Source organism: Gastrolobium bilobum, unplaced genomic scaffold (assembly GCF_033153095.1).
Source record: "Gastrolobium bilobum isolate Gb01-03AN ecotype WA unplaced genomic scaffold, APGP_CSIRO_Gbil_v1 utg16620, whole genome shotgun sequence".
Taxonomy (NCBI): Eukaryota; Viridiplantae; Streptophyta; class Magnoliopsida; order Fabales; family Fabaceae; genus Gastrolobium; species Gastrolobium bilobum.
The window spans coordinates 180,709-198,390 of record NW_026896703.1 but is presented as its reverse complement, the minus strand read 5'-3'; positions in this window follow the sequence as shown (position 1 = coordinate 198,390).

The following is a 17,682-nucleotide window of genomic DNA, read 5'->3' as shown; positions in this document are numbered from 1 at the left end:
CTAAAACAGAACCATTCTCAGCCTGTGGTGACCTTCATGACTCAACAGACTGCCCATCCACTGCATTGGTGTGTTATGCAGAAAATTTTGGCAATAGAAACTTCACCAGAGACAATCAACAAGCAGGACGAAATACATATTCAAGCCCTGGAGGAACTATCATTAAGGACCAGAACCACAACACCCAATGGAGGCCACCCATTAACCAGAGACCATTCAACAACAATTAGCAGCAGTATCAGCAAGGTAGCAGCAGTGGAACGTTTGAACAAAGGAGAAACAACTACATTTTGTTCCACAGAGATGACCAACGCATCAACTCCCTGGAAAATTATGTCAAGGAATATGTCACCAGGAATGATGCAGTGGTCAGGAACATTGAGTCCCATCTGGGGCAGATTGCTGATAACCTTCAAACCAGAACACCAGGATCACTATCAGGGGACACTGAGTCCCCTCAACCATTTCTGAAACCCCTTGAGAGGTAAGTACCATGTCTAGCTAAAGACATTAAACTAAGCGCTGACTGGGAGGCAACCCAGTAGATACATTTTTCTCTCTAACAAAGAGAAAAGTTTTAGGGTGGTTATCCATCCACATAGCTCCCAAAAAGGAGGGAACGTCTGATGTTCATCTCCAAAAAGTCCAAATAAAGTACGTTCCGTTCCAGGAACGTAGTTTTGGGGTGGTCCCTGACCACACAATCCCAATATATATATATATATATATATATATATATATATATATATATATATATATATATATATATATATCTTAGCTTAGTTGTTTTCAATTCTGTTTTTAATTTAGTTTCTTTCTGTTCCCTTGTAATTAATCTTTTTGAAATAGAAAAGACTTTTTTTCAAACTGTTTGGTATATGCATGCATTTCAGTTATAGTATTAAGACTGCCCAATTCTTTTGGATTAACTAACATACATGAAACACAAAGCCACTGACTAATCATGCTTGTTCTTTCTCTGAGTACTTGAAAATAGAAACAGTGCAGGGAATTTAATCCTCAGATTTTTGAAAGAAGCTGATCTGTGTGAACTCAAACTAGTAAGGAACGGAAAAATACCAAACACATACTTCTGAGAGCGTTCCTGAGGCGTAACCACAATGAAACTTCTCAGCTTGCCTTAATGTTGTAAGTACTGCTGAAGACAAATGAATTCTACTGTCAAGGATCAAAACAGAATCACACACTCACCTCACCTCCATCATACACCTTCTGGTCAATCAGAAAGAACAAGGAACGTACTTAACAATGAACAAAAAAGGGACAGAAGAAAAATAAAGAAAAAAAGGGAACAGTCATTAAAAAGAATTCAAGAAAAACCAGAAAACCTTCCTACAAAGGGGGAAAAAGGTTCAAGAAAAGATGTTCCCTCAAAACAGAAAAAGTCTAAGTTCAAAGGCATAAAAGTTAAGCGTTCCTTGATCCCACAAATCAGACCACCACTTCTTCCACATTTCCATACACTTACCCATCAAAGAATCCCTGGAACGGAAGACAGCTGTACTTCATAGGAACGCAGCAGAAAGGCAAGTTCTGAAGAATCACATCCAGGAATGGACAGAGTAAACACCAAACCATGAGTGACAGTGAGACAAAAGATCAGCAACCTTCTCTTATCTGGGGACAGAATCCTCTTACTATTTACTATGGAGAGTAGTTCATTTTCTGAAAAGTTCATGGTTGCTCACTGGCTCAAGTTCCTTTTTGTTATGCTATTCTTTTAAATTGGGCAGACCAATACAATATTTCTGAGTTGTTTGAGGACAACCAACAGTTTAGTTTTGGGGTGTTTGATGGGACATAAATTCGTTCCCATCTAAGCCCATTTTGATGGCAAAATATCATACGTTCCCTCATCAGAAGAGCAACTTCACCATGAAAATCACTTGTTTTACACATTTGTGACAAAAACACAGTGGGGGAACGGATGGTAACGTATTCCTTTAAAATATATTAAAAGGGAAACGGACTGAGACACATTTAATGCACCTGCTCCATTCATTTAATGCTTCTGTACACTTTGTAGGTAATGTAGAATTAAAGACTTCTATAAAGCAAGGCAGTGCACCAACTGAGCAGCTGAAAACGTGAAGAGCAGAGAATCAAGAGTTCTCATTGGCTGAAAACAGAAGCAAAACATGGGAAGGTCTGCAAACAACGGCTAATCATCATCAAATCCTGTTCCATTCAGCAATTCACGCAAGCTTCACACTCTGCTGCCACAGTTCCATCCCTTTATTCGAGCAACTAGCTCCAAAAGAATTACAGTCTTGCCACTCCTCTTCCAGCTATAAATAGGACCACCCTCACACAAAAACATCATCAAATCCTGGAGGGTTTGCAGTCCGAAAGGAAGAGATCACTTAGTAGTAGTTAGTAACTTAGTTTAATTTTAAGTTGTAACTGTAGTTAAGTGACAACGCCTCTTCTCTTCTCTGTAAACAACCATCAAGACTCCTCATGAGCAAATAACCATCTCTCTCCATTTTCTGTTTCTTTTTGTAAATTGTCTTTTAAATTAATATAAGTGTTTTTCTCTTCGTTCCAATCATTATCTCTTAACTGAATCTCGGGTCTATGTGATCTCAGTTGAGAATAATTATGTTTAAACTATCAGCCATGAGCTGAACTATCTGTGGAACGGGTAAACTGTGAAACTCTTAAAGAACTGTTTTCAAAACTCTTGACCAAAGCTTTTTGTATTTCTTTGGCTAAGTAAACTATATTCATTGTGCGCCAATGGAAATTGGGTACATACTGAGAAAAGAACTTCCATGAGGAAGGGATTTCAGACAGCTTAGCCATTGGGGGAAGGTAGATGTCATGGAAAAAACGCTACTGGTCACCTTAGGAATAAGGGGCCAACTCGTCCATTTTAAGGTTCTGAACTAAGTACCTGTTGGAGTTAAGGGAGCCATAGGAATATGGAAACTTGTGAGCCATCTAGACCATGAGCTGAGGAATCAGAGTTAGCAGGCAAAGAAACTGGGGCAAAGCCAAAAGGTGCTAAGTCTTGAGCAGAGAAAACAACCCCTTTAAGAGTGAAGTAGTAAATATGTTCCTTCTGTTAAACTATTTTAACCACCACCATGTTGTCTCTTGATTATAGTTATTTCTGTTTTAGTAGTTTTTATTTTATTTATTACTTATAAAAACTGCCATGATTATTATCTCACCTTCTTCTAAACAGGAAGGATCACATACATAACGCAGCGAGCAACTGTTTGCCATCAAATTGAACCTACTGTTCCTGAGGAACGTTGTCAAGACAGTAGGGAACGTTTGACCAGACAGTTTAATTACTAACTTTTCTTCTCATTTTCACTCTTTATAAACAGTGATAAAACAATAATTAGCACTCTATCGTCGTGGGAACGATAATTTGGGCATTAATACTCCCTTTATTACTTGATGCGTGCACTTGCGCACTTGGGTTGGAACTAAGGGACGAATCTGTGTTCTGCAAGAATAAAGGAATGTCCCCTATCAGAACTTATATTTTTCCACCATCAGCAAACCATCCAACAATAATCTAACTTGGTTTCTAATGAATACGTTTATTCAATATTATAAGGTGTTATGGATACATATAAGATCCTGACACTATATAAAGTTCATAATGGCAATAGAAAGAGGAAAATCATATAACATAAGAAAAGTATCAATCCAAGATACTAATCCATAACAATGAATTTGGACATGGATTTTCAGAGGAGACACTAAAGGTCTAAAATTTCACTATCCACAGGTAAATTCTATAAATAAGAGATAAAATCTACATGTATAGATATTTATTCTCTCTCTATTATTTTGTCCTAGTATTCACCATAATCTTGGATTTAGATGTTCTCTCATATATCTATAGATTAGATACCAATGAGTGTAACATATCACTGTCCCTACGACAAAATATTGGCACTGTCCTTCATGTTCCCACAACTAGATATGGCGAATACTATAAGTAGTAGCTGAAAGTATCCTTTTGTAGACTACGAACATAAAAGAGGAAAAAATTAAAAAAATTGTGCGAAAGAAGCAACTTTTGCCTACCCTCAATCATGTTCAACCCATGAATCATGCAATAGATATGTTAGGGGTTTAAAGTTGATACCTTCATTCGGATAACTATTCTTGATCAGATGCATTATTGATCAATTCATCAGACTTGAAGAACACAAGTCCTCCAATGAAAATCGACACCACCTTGTTGTCTTGTAAGAGAATAATGCTTCTTCGAATGCCCAATATCCTTCAATGGAGGTTGCTAGACTTAAGAGAAGAACAGAGATTCCAAGAGAGAGATAGCTATCACACTGATGTGTGTGTTGGCTAAGGTTTCAGTGGAGAAAATTAGAAAAGAAGAGTTACTTAAAAATAAGGAAGAAGAGAGGCTATATATATATATATATATATATATATATATATATATATATATATATATATATGGCTCCTCATTAACCGCAGACTTGGTCAAATAAGTGCCCTCATCAAATTCCAATCTTATTGAGTAATTTCCTTAATTTTATCCAATCAATCCAATTGATTGGATTTCCAAATTTTAGCTAATTAATTTAATTAATTGGTTTTCTTAATTTTGGTCAATCAATCCAATTGATTGATTTTCCCAATTTCTGCCAATTAATTTAATTAATCGGTTTTCTTAATTTTGGTCAACCAATCCAATTGATTGGTTTCCCCAATTTCAGCCAATTAATTTAAGGTTTCCTTAATTTTGGTCAATCAATTCAATTGATTGGTTTCCTTTATTTTCTCCATCTTCATTAAATCTAATTTAATGACTATATTTAAATTCAAAATTGAAAATTAGAATATAAATTAATTTTATTTAAATTCAAATTTTCAATTCGAAATTAGAATTCAAATTATTTTTATTTAAATTCAAATTTCAAATTCAAAATTAGAATTTAAATTAATTTTATTAATTTAACATTTAAATTAATTAGGCTATCATGGATCAGGTCCAACTTGACTCATGATGCCACTTACCTTCTCTTGGCCCAATATGTGAGCTTTTGCAACTTAGGCTCATTATGCCTTATTGGGCCCAAACCACATATGCTAGAATTCAAGACAACTTAAGATGTTTGTGTGCAACTCATCAGGCCCATCATAGCCACTGACATAAATGGGCTTGGGCCCATTAGGCCCAATCCATCTAATGACAACACAAAGCACTAGAAATGCTTTTTTGTCCCAGAGCTAGTTGAGTTCATCGAATGATTAACCTGTTATACCTATTTGGTTACTGTGTGAATTGTCCTTTCGTCTCGGTTATCCATCCCATTGACTTAGGTCAAGGAAAACGTATCAACCCCTGCGGTCTAGGGTTAGCTTTTTCTGAAACTGGGAATCTTCATTTACGGACTCTAAAGAGCGGGCCATCTCATGACTCTTTTACTATGCATAGATTCCCGAGTCCCGTAAACGTCATCCCGGTTTCACCATTCTACGGATAACCTAATCTCTCACAGAGATTGACGAATTCCTTTAGCTTATCACACTAGCCCTGAGTCCTTAGGGCATGCCCAAGAGTATACCTATGAGTCTCCATGTTTCAGGAAGACAAGGTATACAATCAAAGCAAGCCTTCTAAAGAACAGGTCTATATGACAACGTCGGGTCTAAGGAAAAACACACCCAAATAATAAGAGACATTACCTATTGATATTATCTGTGAGATTTCCTTGTAGTGTCTCTTTATGGGTCAGTTCAGTGTGAGTTATTCGCCAATTGGTCCACCCATGAGTCAGCTAAGACATCTCCATGTCTGTAGTTCACGAGGACTCTACCTTGCATCTCCATGCAAGTAGCTGAGTCGTGCTAGTCTTACCCGAGATCACCAATGTCCATTATCGGTATCTCTAAACTATGAACATATTTCTGGCAACGGACATATGGTGTCATTGAGCCCTCATGATCGTGATCCCTATCACGAATCCTCAATATGACACTCGTTTCATTTCGAGGGTTTTATCCAGTTACTCATATTCAATATTTGAGACATGCAATATGAAACAAGATAAAGAATGTTTTTATTCATAAAATTTATTCATAACAAATAAAGAAGTACATTGGTCCATCTGACTATCAAATTGTCTCTAGGACACCTATATACTAATAGTAGCCACTTGTCCTCATTGAATCTTGTTTTGATGGAGGTGGATCAACCTCTCAAGTAGCCTGATCATGATGTTGCACCTTATTATAATGCAGTACACATCAGTGATGACATTTCGGATATGGCTTACACCCCGACACCAGCACCCAATCATCTGGGTCAGCCAACAGCTCACCAACCCCCAACTGTGGATGCAGATACCCGCATTGCACAATCAACTCAATTTTTCAGCGGATGGAAGAAATGAAAAATTATAATAATCTCCAAAGACAGGAAAACACTCAAAGAATGCAAGAGATGGAATAGTGGTTGCTGCAATGGAGGAACCCGAAGCATACTGAAGGCCAAGTTTGAGGTGAAGAACATAGAAGAAGAGAAAGGATAGAGAAGTTCACCATGGTGGAAATGAAGTTAATAACCAACTCTACGTTAAAGGCAACGACGGTCGAGATATAGGTCATCAGAGTCGAATTATGAGTGGTGGCCGTGATCAAAATGCTAAAAGAACAAGAAATGTGGAGCAGAACCGGGGCGGAGCTGATCGCAACCAGAATGTTTAGGTTAAGGTCGTGGTTAAGCTGACATAATAAGTTGGGTTTAAGCAAAAGACGATGTCACTTTCAGTCCGGCTAAACCAAGCATGAAATTGATATGTGAAGTTGGGAACAAAGTTACCTTCTAGAATATAACTCTGCATATATGCCGAGTTCAAATAAATGATGCCACGGTATTCAAAACCAGGTTGATAAAAATAACGGAATTCGCATATGTAAATATTATCATCTTGGCCAGGTCAAAAATAAACCTCGGGAATAAATCTGAATTAATAAACGGAAAAAAATTTGTGATCTTAAGATTAAAGCAAACAAACCAAATAAAAAACAATCAAGGTTTTTGTTATGCGAAACTACCTATTAATAAGGCCTTGGCTTGGGAGGGTGGCCATATTAGAAGAATATTAAATGACAAATAAAGCATGCAAATGCTAGTTATCATTGAGGCTGGCTTCAAATGAAAAATATCATATCATGAAGAAAGCATGCATGAAAAGTTTAAGTGATAAAGAAGAAAAAATAAAAGTTCGAGAACAAACTCGGCAATATTCAGTACAATATCAAAAGGGGCTAAAGGGCCCCAAAGTAAAAGAATAAAAGAAAAGTACAATATTAAAGCCCACATACCAGCCCTTCATTCCATGGGAATGTGTTGAGAATCATATTTTCAACCATGCAACCACGATGGATTGCTCCTTGTTCTCTCTTGTTCCTCTTCACCTTCATCTTCCATCTCGGTTGGAGAATTTTCAGGAGGAGTTGGAACAAGTTTTCCATCAGAAATATAAGCAAGTTGGTGCATTCCCTCTGTTTTGATCTGGATATCCGGGTTGAGAAATCTGATTTGAGCAAGAGCATTATTAAAGGAACTCAATACTGCTTTCGAAGCTCGCCGCAATAATAGTTACAATCAAATTATGAATTTTTTAGTGTGGCTTCCTTCTCCTCCACCAGCGCTTTGGCCGACTTGAGAGAATTTGTACTAAACGACAAGCTCATTCTAACAGACTTTAGATTGGCCTTAACCATCTTCAACTCCTCTTCCAATTTCTCATAAGACTCAATCAAAGTTTTTCTATCATTGGCAGCCTTGTCTTTCTCGACCCTAAGAGCAGTCACTTCAGAATATACTTTAATGTACTTAATTTTTATGGAAGCATAGGTCTTCACGAAGGAAGATGCTTTCATAGAATATAATTCAATATCTTCAAGTTTTTTAATCTCGGCATCAAAAGGTGATTTCGGCTCATAAAAATGAGAAGTTGGATGGATAACGCTACTAATGTCGTCAAAAACTCTGATTTCCCAAAGAGCACCAGTCATAAGGCCGACATGAAGAGGATGTGGAGAAGGCTCTTTATACATATTGACAACTACAGTCGTGGATGAACTGCTAGTAGTAGAAACTGAGACACCCTTGGATTTATCAGCCCAGGTTCCCTTGGACTTAGTCCCATTTATAGTGCCTTTTACAGTTTTGGCATCAAAGATCTTACATTTCCTCCCCCATGAATCAGGAGTCGAGGTAGATTTACCTCGGCACAAAGTAGAGATAAAACTGGGTTGGTCGCTCATATTTGGAGCTATAATGTCAAAGTAAATGAAGTTAGCCAACATAGGCAAAAGAATTTGGCAGATAAATGAAAAATGCCTAGCTGAAATTGCTAAGAAATAAATAAAGCATACTTAATTCCTAATCCAATTCGGCTTGGGACTTTAAAAAACAAACAAAGTTGCACTAACATAACTATGCTAATTTACATAGGCAAGTAATGATACAGCCGCGACACTTTCAGCATCAAAAAGCTTAGTTTCTTTGTAAAGATAGCTTGACGGAGCAAAGTCATAATGAAAATGTGACCAACAAAGAAGGAATTTCCTCTCTATTCCTTCAGCTGAAGAAAGGAACCAATGTCGTTTCCCAACTTGGGCTACAACTCTATCAAATTAGGTTAGATTTATGCTTAATTCCAAAATGGCATTGATGAAAAGTACTTTGCGAATTATTTACAAAACTTTACATGTGCATAAAAGCATTCAAATCTTATTGATTTTCTATTTTTTTAGACTAACAATTAAAGCATTTTTATAATGCTAAAAGATTTAAAACACCAATAAATAAAGACAATATCAATAAATTTTATACCTAAAAGACGTAAAAAGAAATTAAAAAATCTAAATAAATAAAACCTAGGTAGTTTCATAAATATGATGAAAACAACAATTTCAAGCAACTTCTATTGTTTTTGTGGTATATCTGCTATACTGCACGAATTGATTAAAGATTGCGAGATCATTAGTCAACACATTATAAGGGGTTTATGAGGCTCTTCTATCCAGATTATGGAAAAGCACTTGAAAAAACCTTTTAGTTTCTAGATAAACCCTAACTCTAACCCATCAGTTTCTAGTTTTTACACAAATCAAAAGGAAAATGACTAATGAAGGGTATAGAAACAAAAGAAGAAAATAAGATTTACAGACGGAAAAGTATGCCAAAATTTCTGCATGGATGAACCAGGACTTTACAAACTCATGCAAAACAAACTTAAGGTGGGGGAAAGAATAATGGAAAGATTATATACACTAAACTAGGCTTAAGTGTACCTGTAGTGTGACTAGGGAAGCTTGAATCTTTGTAATCTTACCATTCACAGTGGAAGATTTTCTGGACTAGATCCCGTGATTTTTACTTCTCTGCATTAGGGGAGGTTTTTCACGTTAAAACTGTTATGTGTCTCATTCTCTCCATCTTCTGCATTTTCTTTATTTTTGCATAGGACCAACCTGTTGACTATAGGCTGACCTCTAAGTACCGAACTCTGAGCTCAACTTATGACTTGAACTCGCTTCCACGCTGATTGAGGGACCAGTCTCAATAGAGGTATCAAAGCCCGAGTTCAAAGGGTTATAAAGTAATGACATGGAGACTAGCAGAATATCGCATGATGGAGATATGTTCAAACTGACTGCTAATAATTTCACTTGTTAGAGACTGATAATGGAAGATCATTTCTTCTATAAGAATATATATTAGCCTATCTTTAATGTTGAGATGCCATAAGGTAAGAATAAAAAAGAATGGGAGATCTTAAACAGAAAGTCAGCGGCCATGATTAGGAAGTATATTGTTAAAAGCTTCTTTGACCATGCTGTCAGTTCAAAAATGCAAACGAACAATTGATGAAGCTGAAATCTATGATTCAAAAGAAAACTCGTAGGAACAAAGCGCACTTGGTTCACCGACTTGTGAAGCTCGAATACAAGGATGCCATTAGTATGATTCAGCATCTTAACATGTGTAAAGGCGTTATGAATCAGTTATTTAGATGATGAGCTCCAGGGTTTTTCACTTCTCAGTTCGCAGCTAGAAAGCTGGGATACTCTAGTAGTAACTTTGAGCAACTCGATTCCTGAGGGATGTCATACAATGCACTCCGTGACTAATAGCCTCCTGAATAAAGAGTGCAGGAGAAAAGAAAGAAGAGTATCTAACACATTTGAGGCCAATGTTGTTGTGAATAGAGGAAGGTCCGACTTATGGGGCAAGAGTAAAAGTCAGGTTTGTAACAAGTCTAGTGGCCGGTCTAGACCAAAGTATGAATTGATATGCTTCTATTGTGGGAAATCGGGACACATAAAACTTGATTGCCAAACTCTAAAGAAAGACTAGAAGAGTGGCAATGTGAAACCTAACCAGATTGAGCCCAAGAAGAAAGAATACAAAAGCACCACTGTAGTGGCTGCCAACTCAAATGTCTAGGTTTTCCTCCTAGATGAGGATAATTTTTTTAAATGTTTTTTATGATGATTGCGCTTGGATCATTGATTCAAGTTCCTCCTTCTATGTGACTCCACCCAAGTGCTCTTTCTCTTCCTATAGAAGAAATGACTTCAGAGTTGTGAAGATGGGAAACCAAGTCACAAGCAAAATTATTGGGGTTAGAGATATGACCCTGACCATGGATATCGGCCGCAGACTTATGTTAAAAAAATTAAGATATATACCAGACATGTGCCTCAACCTAATCACGGTAGGAAAGCTTGTCGATGCCGGATTGGTAAACTATTTTGGTGGTGAAAGATGGAAGCTGGCCAAGGATCACCTGGTGGTCTCCCTAGGTAAGAAAAAAGGATCCTTGTATGTAATGCAAGGAAAAATAAATGACGGAGAAGCCAATGTTATCCGGAATGGACCTAGCATGGAGCTATAGCACAAGTGACTGCCGCCTGAGTGAAAAAAATCTTCAAATTTTAAACAAGAAAAGCTTGTTCCCTAGGTTGAAAGCTCAAGTGTTGGATAGCTGCACACACTGCCATATTGGAAAATACCATCGGGTTTCCTTCGTAAGACCATATCAACCCAACTTGACCTCATCCACACCAGCATTTGTTCCATGTCTGAAAGATAGCTCTGTAGGCTTAATACTTTGTTTCCTTTATTGATGACCATTCCTGCAAAGTGTTGGTGTATTTGTTGCATTCTAAAGATAGGTACTCTGAACCTTCAAATAATTTCTTGTTGTGGTTGAAAGGGAGACTGACAAGCTAAAAGTTGTCCGATCTGACAACGGTGGTGAATAATGCGACCCTTTTGATGCCTACTGTACAGCGACCGAGAAGACGCCCCCAAGGCTCTTCAACTGAATGAAGTTGCTGAAAGAATGAACCGAATCTTTGAAGAAAGGGTCCGAAGCATGTTTTTACATGTTGGGTCACCAAAATCATTCTGGCGAGAAGCTATCTGAATTATTTTTGACTTGATAAACCTATCACCATCAAGACCCTTAGAAGGAGAAATTCCTGAAAAAAGTATGGACATGTCAGAAAATGTCCCATGATCATTTGAAATTTTTTGAATGTTGAGTTTTCGTGCATATTCCAAAGGATGAAAGGGCGAAGCTTGATGAAAAGACAAAAGAGTGAATATATATATTGGTTCACCAAGATCTGAATTTGGATTTAGACTTTGGGATCCTGTCAACCGGAAGGTGGTGAAAATACAGGATGTAGTCTTTCATGAAAGCCCAAAGTCTAGTTTGTTGTCCAAAGTGCAGAACCTGTCTCTCCTGTCCAAGCTGATTTAGGGGGACAACAATCAAGAAGTTGATGAAACTGACCAACAACAAGAAGAGCCACTTGTTGAAGGGGATAAAGAAATGCAAGTTGAAGCAAGTTGTCTAGGGGTCTAAGATGAGAATGATAAGTCAGGCTCTTAACCTAAAATCAAACCAGACATTTTTCTAGAGTGAGATGACCTTCTACTACATACCCATCAGATGAATGCATAGTTGTCGCTGAAGATGGTGAACCTCAGAGTTATGATGAAGCCATACGAGCTATGAGAAAATAGAGTAGGAAAAGACAATGCATGATGAGATGAAGTCCTTACGTGAAAAATCAAACCTATGAACTAATCGAACTGCCTAGGGGAAGATGAGCTCTGAAGAATAACTGGGTGTTCAAAATTAAGCATTAGGAGAACAACCAAAGGCTGAGATACAAAACCAGAATAATGGTGAAAGGTTGCAATAAGAAGAAAAGAGTAGATTTTGAAGAAATTTTTTCTCCTGTAGCGAAGAAGACTTCAGTTTGAATTGTATTAGCCATAACAGTGTTAATGGACCTTGAAGTTGAACAGATGGATGTTAAGACCACATTCCTTCATGGTGACTTGGAAGAATTGATCTACATATAGCAACCTGAAGGGTTCTGAGCTCTTGGTAAAGAAGACTTGGGCTGCCACTTTAAAAAAAGAAGTTACGGCTTAAAATAAGCACCTCGGCAATGATATAAGAAATTTGAATCCTTCATGATGCAACACAAATTCATGAAGATAGAGGTTGAACACTATGTATTTGTTAGAAGGTACAAGGTTGGAGATTTTCTTATTTTGCTTTTATATGTTGACGATATGCTTATTGTAGGGTGAGATAAGACAAAGCTAGTTGCCTTAAAGAAAGCATTGGGCTCATCCTTCGCAATGAAGAACCTTGACCTTGCAAAGCAAATTCAGGGAATAAAGATTGTAAGATACCGTCAAAAAAATTTATTGTGGCTTTCGCAAGAAAATTATATAGAGAAAATTTTAAAAGGATTTAGCATGGATCAAGCGAAGACTATGAGCACCCATTTAGCCGGACATATAAAGCTGAACTAGAGACAATGTCCCAGGTCTGATGATGAAAAAAATGAGATGTTGAAGATCCCTTACCAGACAGCCATCAGAAGCTTGATGTATGCAATGGTGTGTACGAGAGCCAACTTGGTATATATTGTTAGAATGGTGAGCTGATATTTGCAAATCTTGGAAAGGAGCATTGGGAAGTCATCAAATGGATCTTCAAGTACCTTAGAGGAACAATGAAACTATGCCTCCACTTTGGAGATGGTAAAGTCATGCTAGAAGGCTTTACTAATGCTGATTTTAGGGGAAATGCCAACTCGAGAAAGTCGACGACGAGTTACTTCTTAATGACATTTGCAGGAGGAGTTGTCACCTATCAATCAAAACTACATAAATGTGTGACACTTTCGATAACTGAGACTGAATACATATTTGCAATTGAAGCTTGCAAAGAGATGATGTGGATGAAGAAATTTCTCCTTGAAGTCGGCATGAACAAAACAAGTACGAGCTGAAATGTGATAATTAAAGCACTATTCATATAGCAAAGAACTCGTCCTATCACTCCTGAACTAAACACATTGACCTGAGGTGTTACTGGATTCGGGATGTGGGGGAAGATAAATAACTCACAGTTGTCAAAGTTCACACAACCTTAATTGGTCCGACATGATGATGATGCTGGTGCCAGAATGCCAGCAATGACATTTGAAAATTACTGTCAAGGTACCAGGCTACTGAACACGACGCGATAAAATTGGAATGAGGAGATTTGTTGGGGTGTGTTCCTCAATTAATGCTTGATGGCTCATGCACCACATTTATTGATGCATGGATTAATGTCTAAACAACCAACTCAATAAATGCTACTTATCTTATCAATGATGAAGATTTTAAAAAGAGGTGAAGGGTTTCAACCTTTCCTATATAATGAAATGTAAGGGTGATCTAAGCTTAGAAGTTGCAAGAGAATTAGTGTGAGTAATCCTCTAAATAAAAGTTTGAGAGTGTGAACCTCTTTAGGAAAGAACTTTGTAATCATCATTCATAGTGAATTTTAAGTGTACCTCTAGTGTGAATAGGGAAGTTTGAATATTTGTAATCCTGCAATTCATAATGGAAGATTTTCATGATTAGGTCTATATTAGGAGAAGTCTTCCATGTTAAAACTATTGTGTGTCCTCCCTTCTCCATCTCTCCATCTTCTGTATTTTCCTTGTTTCTGGGCAGAGCTAATCTCCATGTACTGAACTCTGAACTCTACTTGACGACTTGAACTCACTTCCACGCTGCTTGAGGGACCCTCTCCCAATAAAACCCATTTATTTTAAACTTATTACTTAAACATGTTGATGCATGAATAGTATATTGGACTCTCATGATCGCTGCTTAACATCATCGATATAACAAAAATAAACTCATTCTCACTGAAATATTTTAGGTACACTCGTCGCACCACTGACTTAGTATGACGGGCCAATCAAGATATGATATTTTTTGTGATGTATATATGGAAAAGAGAAAAAAAAAGTTTAATTTAAATGCCAATTTTTTTAATGGAAGTCGTATATATACCAAATATACCGAAAATACTCTCCAGTCTAACACAATTCACATAATTCGCATACGGTATTACTTTAAGTAATGCACTCGCTAAAGGCCGGAAAAGAATTCATTTTGAATGTGAGGGGACACGTATTGATCTATCATCTATCTAATCTATTTGTGCATCACGTGAATCTGTTCGCAAAACAATTTTTAGGGAACACGACCAAACCGAAGTTACGTACCCATGTCAATAATACTAGTGAGGTACCAATTAGTAATGATGTGTGACCAACTGTTCCAAACCCAGGGTGATAGACACACTCAAAAAGTTAATAGGGTCTTAAATCACATGGTTTATACAGTACATAGCATATTTTAGTAATTAGCACCGCAGTCTTCTTTTTATTTTTTTTAAAATCATAAGTATGCTTCACATAAGATAATTTTATTCAGAAATCTTACTTAAATAAAATTAAAGATGTACAACTTAAATTAAATATCCGAATTGTCTTTATTTTCCTGCATTCTTGGTTTATATAATCAAAGTGGTTGACTTTGTTGTCCATTTGTTACGGGCTTGGTTAGTGGGCCACACCTGAAAAAAAGAAAGGGATAGCGCAGCTAGCAGCGGTGGGCCAGCGTCATAAGTAGAGGAATACATTTTTCGTATTACATCACATAATATTTATTTCATACATACAGAAAAAATAAGTAGAATCTATTAAAAAAAGAGAGAAAATTATTTTTTTAAAATAAAATAATTTTATCTCATGTAAGAAATGTATTATTTTTTATTATTTTACAACTTTTATACTATTCCTTAAGGTCATAAAATAGAACGTATTTTTAAGTACTTATTTTTTCTGAGAGAATATAAGGATAAAAAAAACGCGTAAAAAATATTATGTAAAAGTCTTTTACGTTGCCATTTAACGTGATCCCATAGTGAAAAAGATTTAGATATTTAAAGATGATATTTATATTGCGAGAAGAGAAAAAATAATAATATTTTTAAAATTAATTGTATATACAATATTTTAATTTTGCGTATTGTAATTTTAATAAATTATAAAATATTTTTCGAATATATAAGAATTTGTCACTGTTAATGACGACATTTCATTGCGTCATACTTGCTCCACTACTCCGACATCTGTAGGGATATTTTATTTGTAAAATTTGGATTAGTTTAAGCGCTAACTAACAATAATTTGAGATAATCAATTAATTTCATTAAATGATATAATAATATAAAATTTAATATCATTATAAAAAAATTATTTTTCTCTTTAAAGAAAATTTAGTTTATTCATGAAAAAAAAAATTAGTTTCTATATTTCAACAAAAAAGAAACATACGTTAAAATTTTACGTGGCAAAACTAAAATTAAACTAAGCTGTATAGATACTAAAATTAAATAAACCATATAAAATGATTATAAAATGATTATATCGATTTATTTAATACTGACTCCTATTATTTTTAGGTGTCTTCTTGTTTCTTATGTGTCATTGAAAACTACATAAAGCATGTAATTCACTAAGATATTTAAGCCTGTACCATACATATTGTATGGTGAGGGCTGCATCTGATGTGGATAAGATATAACTAGACTAGAGCATGCATTTATATAATTACATCTACTTCTCAGAGGAAGATTCTAAGAACCACAAAACACATTTGACACTGGTTGATACTCCACTTCAAATTCCACTTACTTCGGCCCACTTAAGAATTAAGAACGAATATTCAAATTTAACATTGAATTTAATAATGGCATAGAATCTTAGGGCCGGTTGCTTTGTCGGATGGCACAAGTGGGTCATGACCAAACTGGCCACCGGCGGCGGCAGTGAACACATAATTAAGCACGTGCACTTCAAATCAACAATAACGCCACCCTTTGATGTTCTATCTTTCTTTCTATCTAAATTAATTTAACACAAAAAAAAGGAGGAGGAACTGTTTCTGCCTTTCTGCATAACGAATATAATAAGATATTACTACTTAGTATCTCCTATATTTTTTATATTATAGGAAATTAAATTATCTTTTATATATATATATATATATATATATATATATATATATACATGTGTGTGTGTAAGATTTATACTTTTCTTTTCTTTTCATATAATTCCATATACTTTTATACATGAGTAAGTAATAATTTCATCTTATATAACATGAAAAATATTAATTTCAAAGTTTAAAGCAATAGTATATTATATACCATATTGAATTCATAATGATGGAAAATATATAGGACCCTCCAAATTAAATACACAGCTAGAATATGACTACTTTTAGTAGGTGCAAGTTTTGGATGTTTGTAGAAAATCATAATGTGGACAAAATTATATTATTTATCTTTCCCTTTTGTTTGATATTAAAAGATTAATGCTCTTTGTTGCACTTTGTAAAGAAAAAAAATGGGTTAGGTTTGCGTGCTATTCACGCGCGCGATAACTTTACTCTCTGGTAGGGCAACAATGAGCTTTTTGACTGAGAATGAAGGAGGACCACAAGTTTTTGCTGAAGATTCACATGGCTGTATGCGGAAGAGTGTCAAGAGATCGAAGAACGGGGAGGAATTCTCCCCGGATTCTTCTAATCGTGGAGCGAGTTTAGGGAACATCAAGGATCGGATTCCGTCTGGGAAACCCAAATCCTTTGCGGAAGCTTTGCGATCAGAAGGAAATGCAATGGCGGAGGACGATTCCTGGCAGGAAGAGGATGAGGAAGACTCAAGTGAGCCTTTGGACCCCAAGCTAGGAGTCATCATCGAACTGGGATTTCAAACCATCTATGGTGAAGATGGATCTGTCCGATTCAGATGCGCAAAGGAGGAAAAACAGAGGCTAAGGAATCCTTGGAGAAATGCTATCATAGTGAAACTCTTGGGGAAGAAAGCTGGTGTTATGTATATGAAGAATAAACTTGGCAGCTTATGGGCGAAATCAGGTTCAATCACAGTAGCTAACCTGGGGAACGAATTTTACTCTGTCAAATTCACGAGCTTGGAGGACCTTAATTTGGCTCTAACAGGAGGACCGTGGACTCTCATGAAGCACTACCTGGCCATAAGGAAATGTGAGCCTTTTTTCAATCCTCATAGAGCAAACATCCATCGTGTAGCAGCCTAGATAGGGCTGGCAATATGGGCCAACCCGCCCCGGCCCGCCACTAGCCCGCCCAAAATGGGCTGGCCCGTCCCGGCCCGTTTTGATAAAATGGGTTGAATTGAGTAACCCGGCCCGTTTTATGAGTGGGCTGGCGGGCTACGGGCCAGC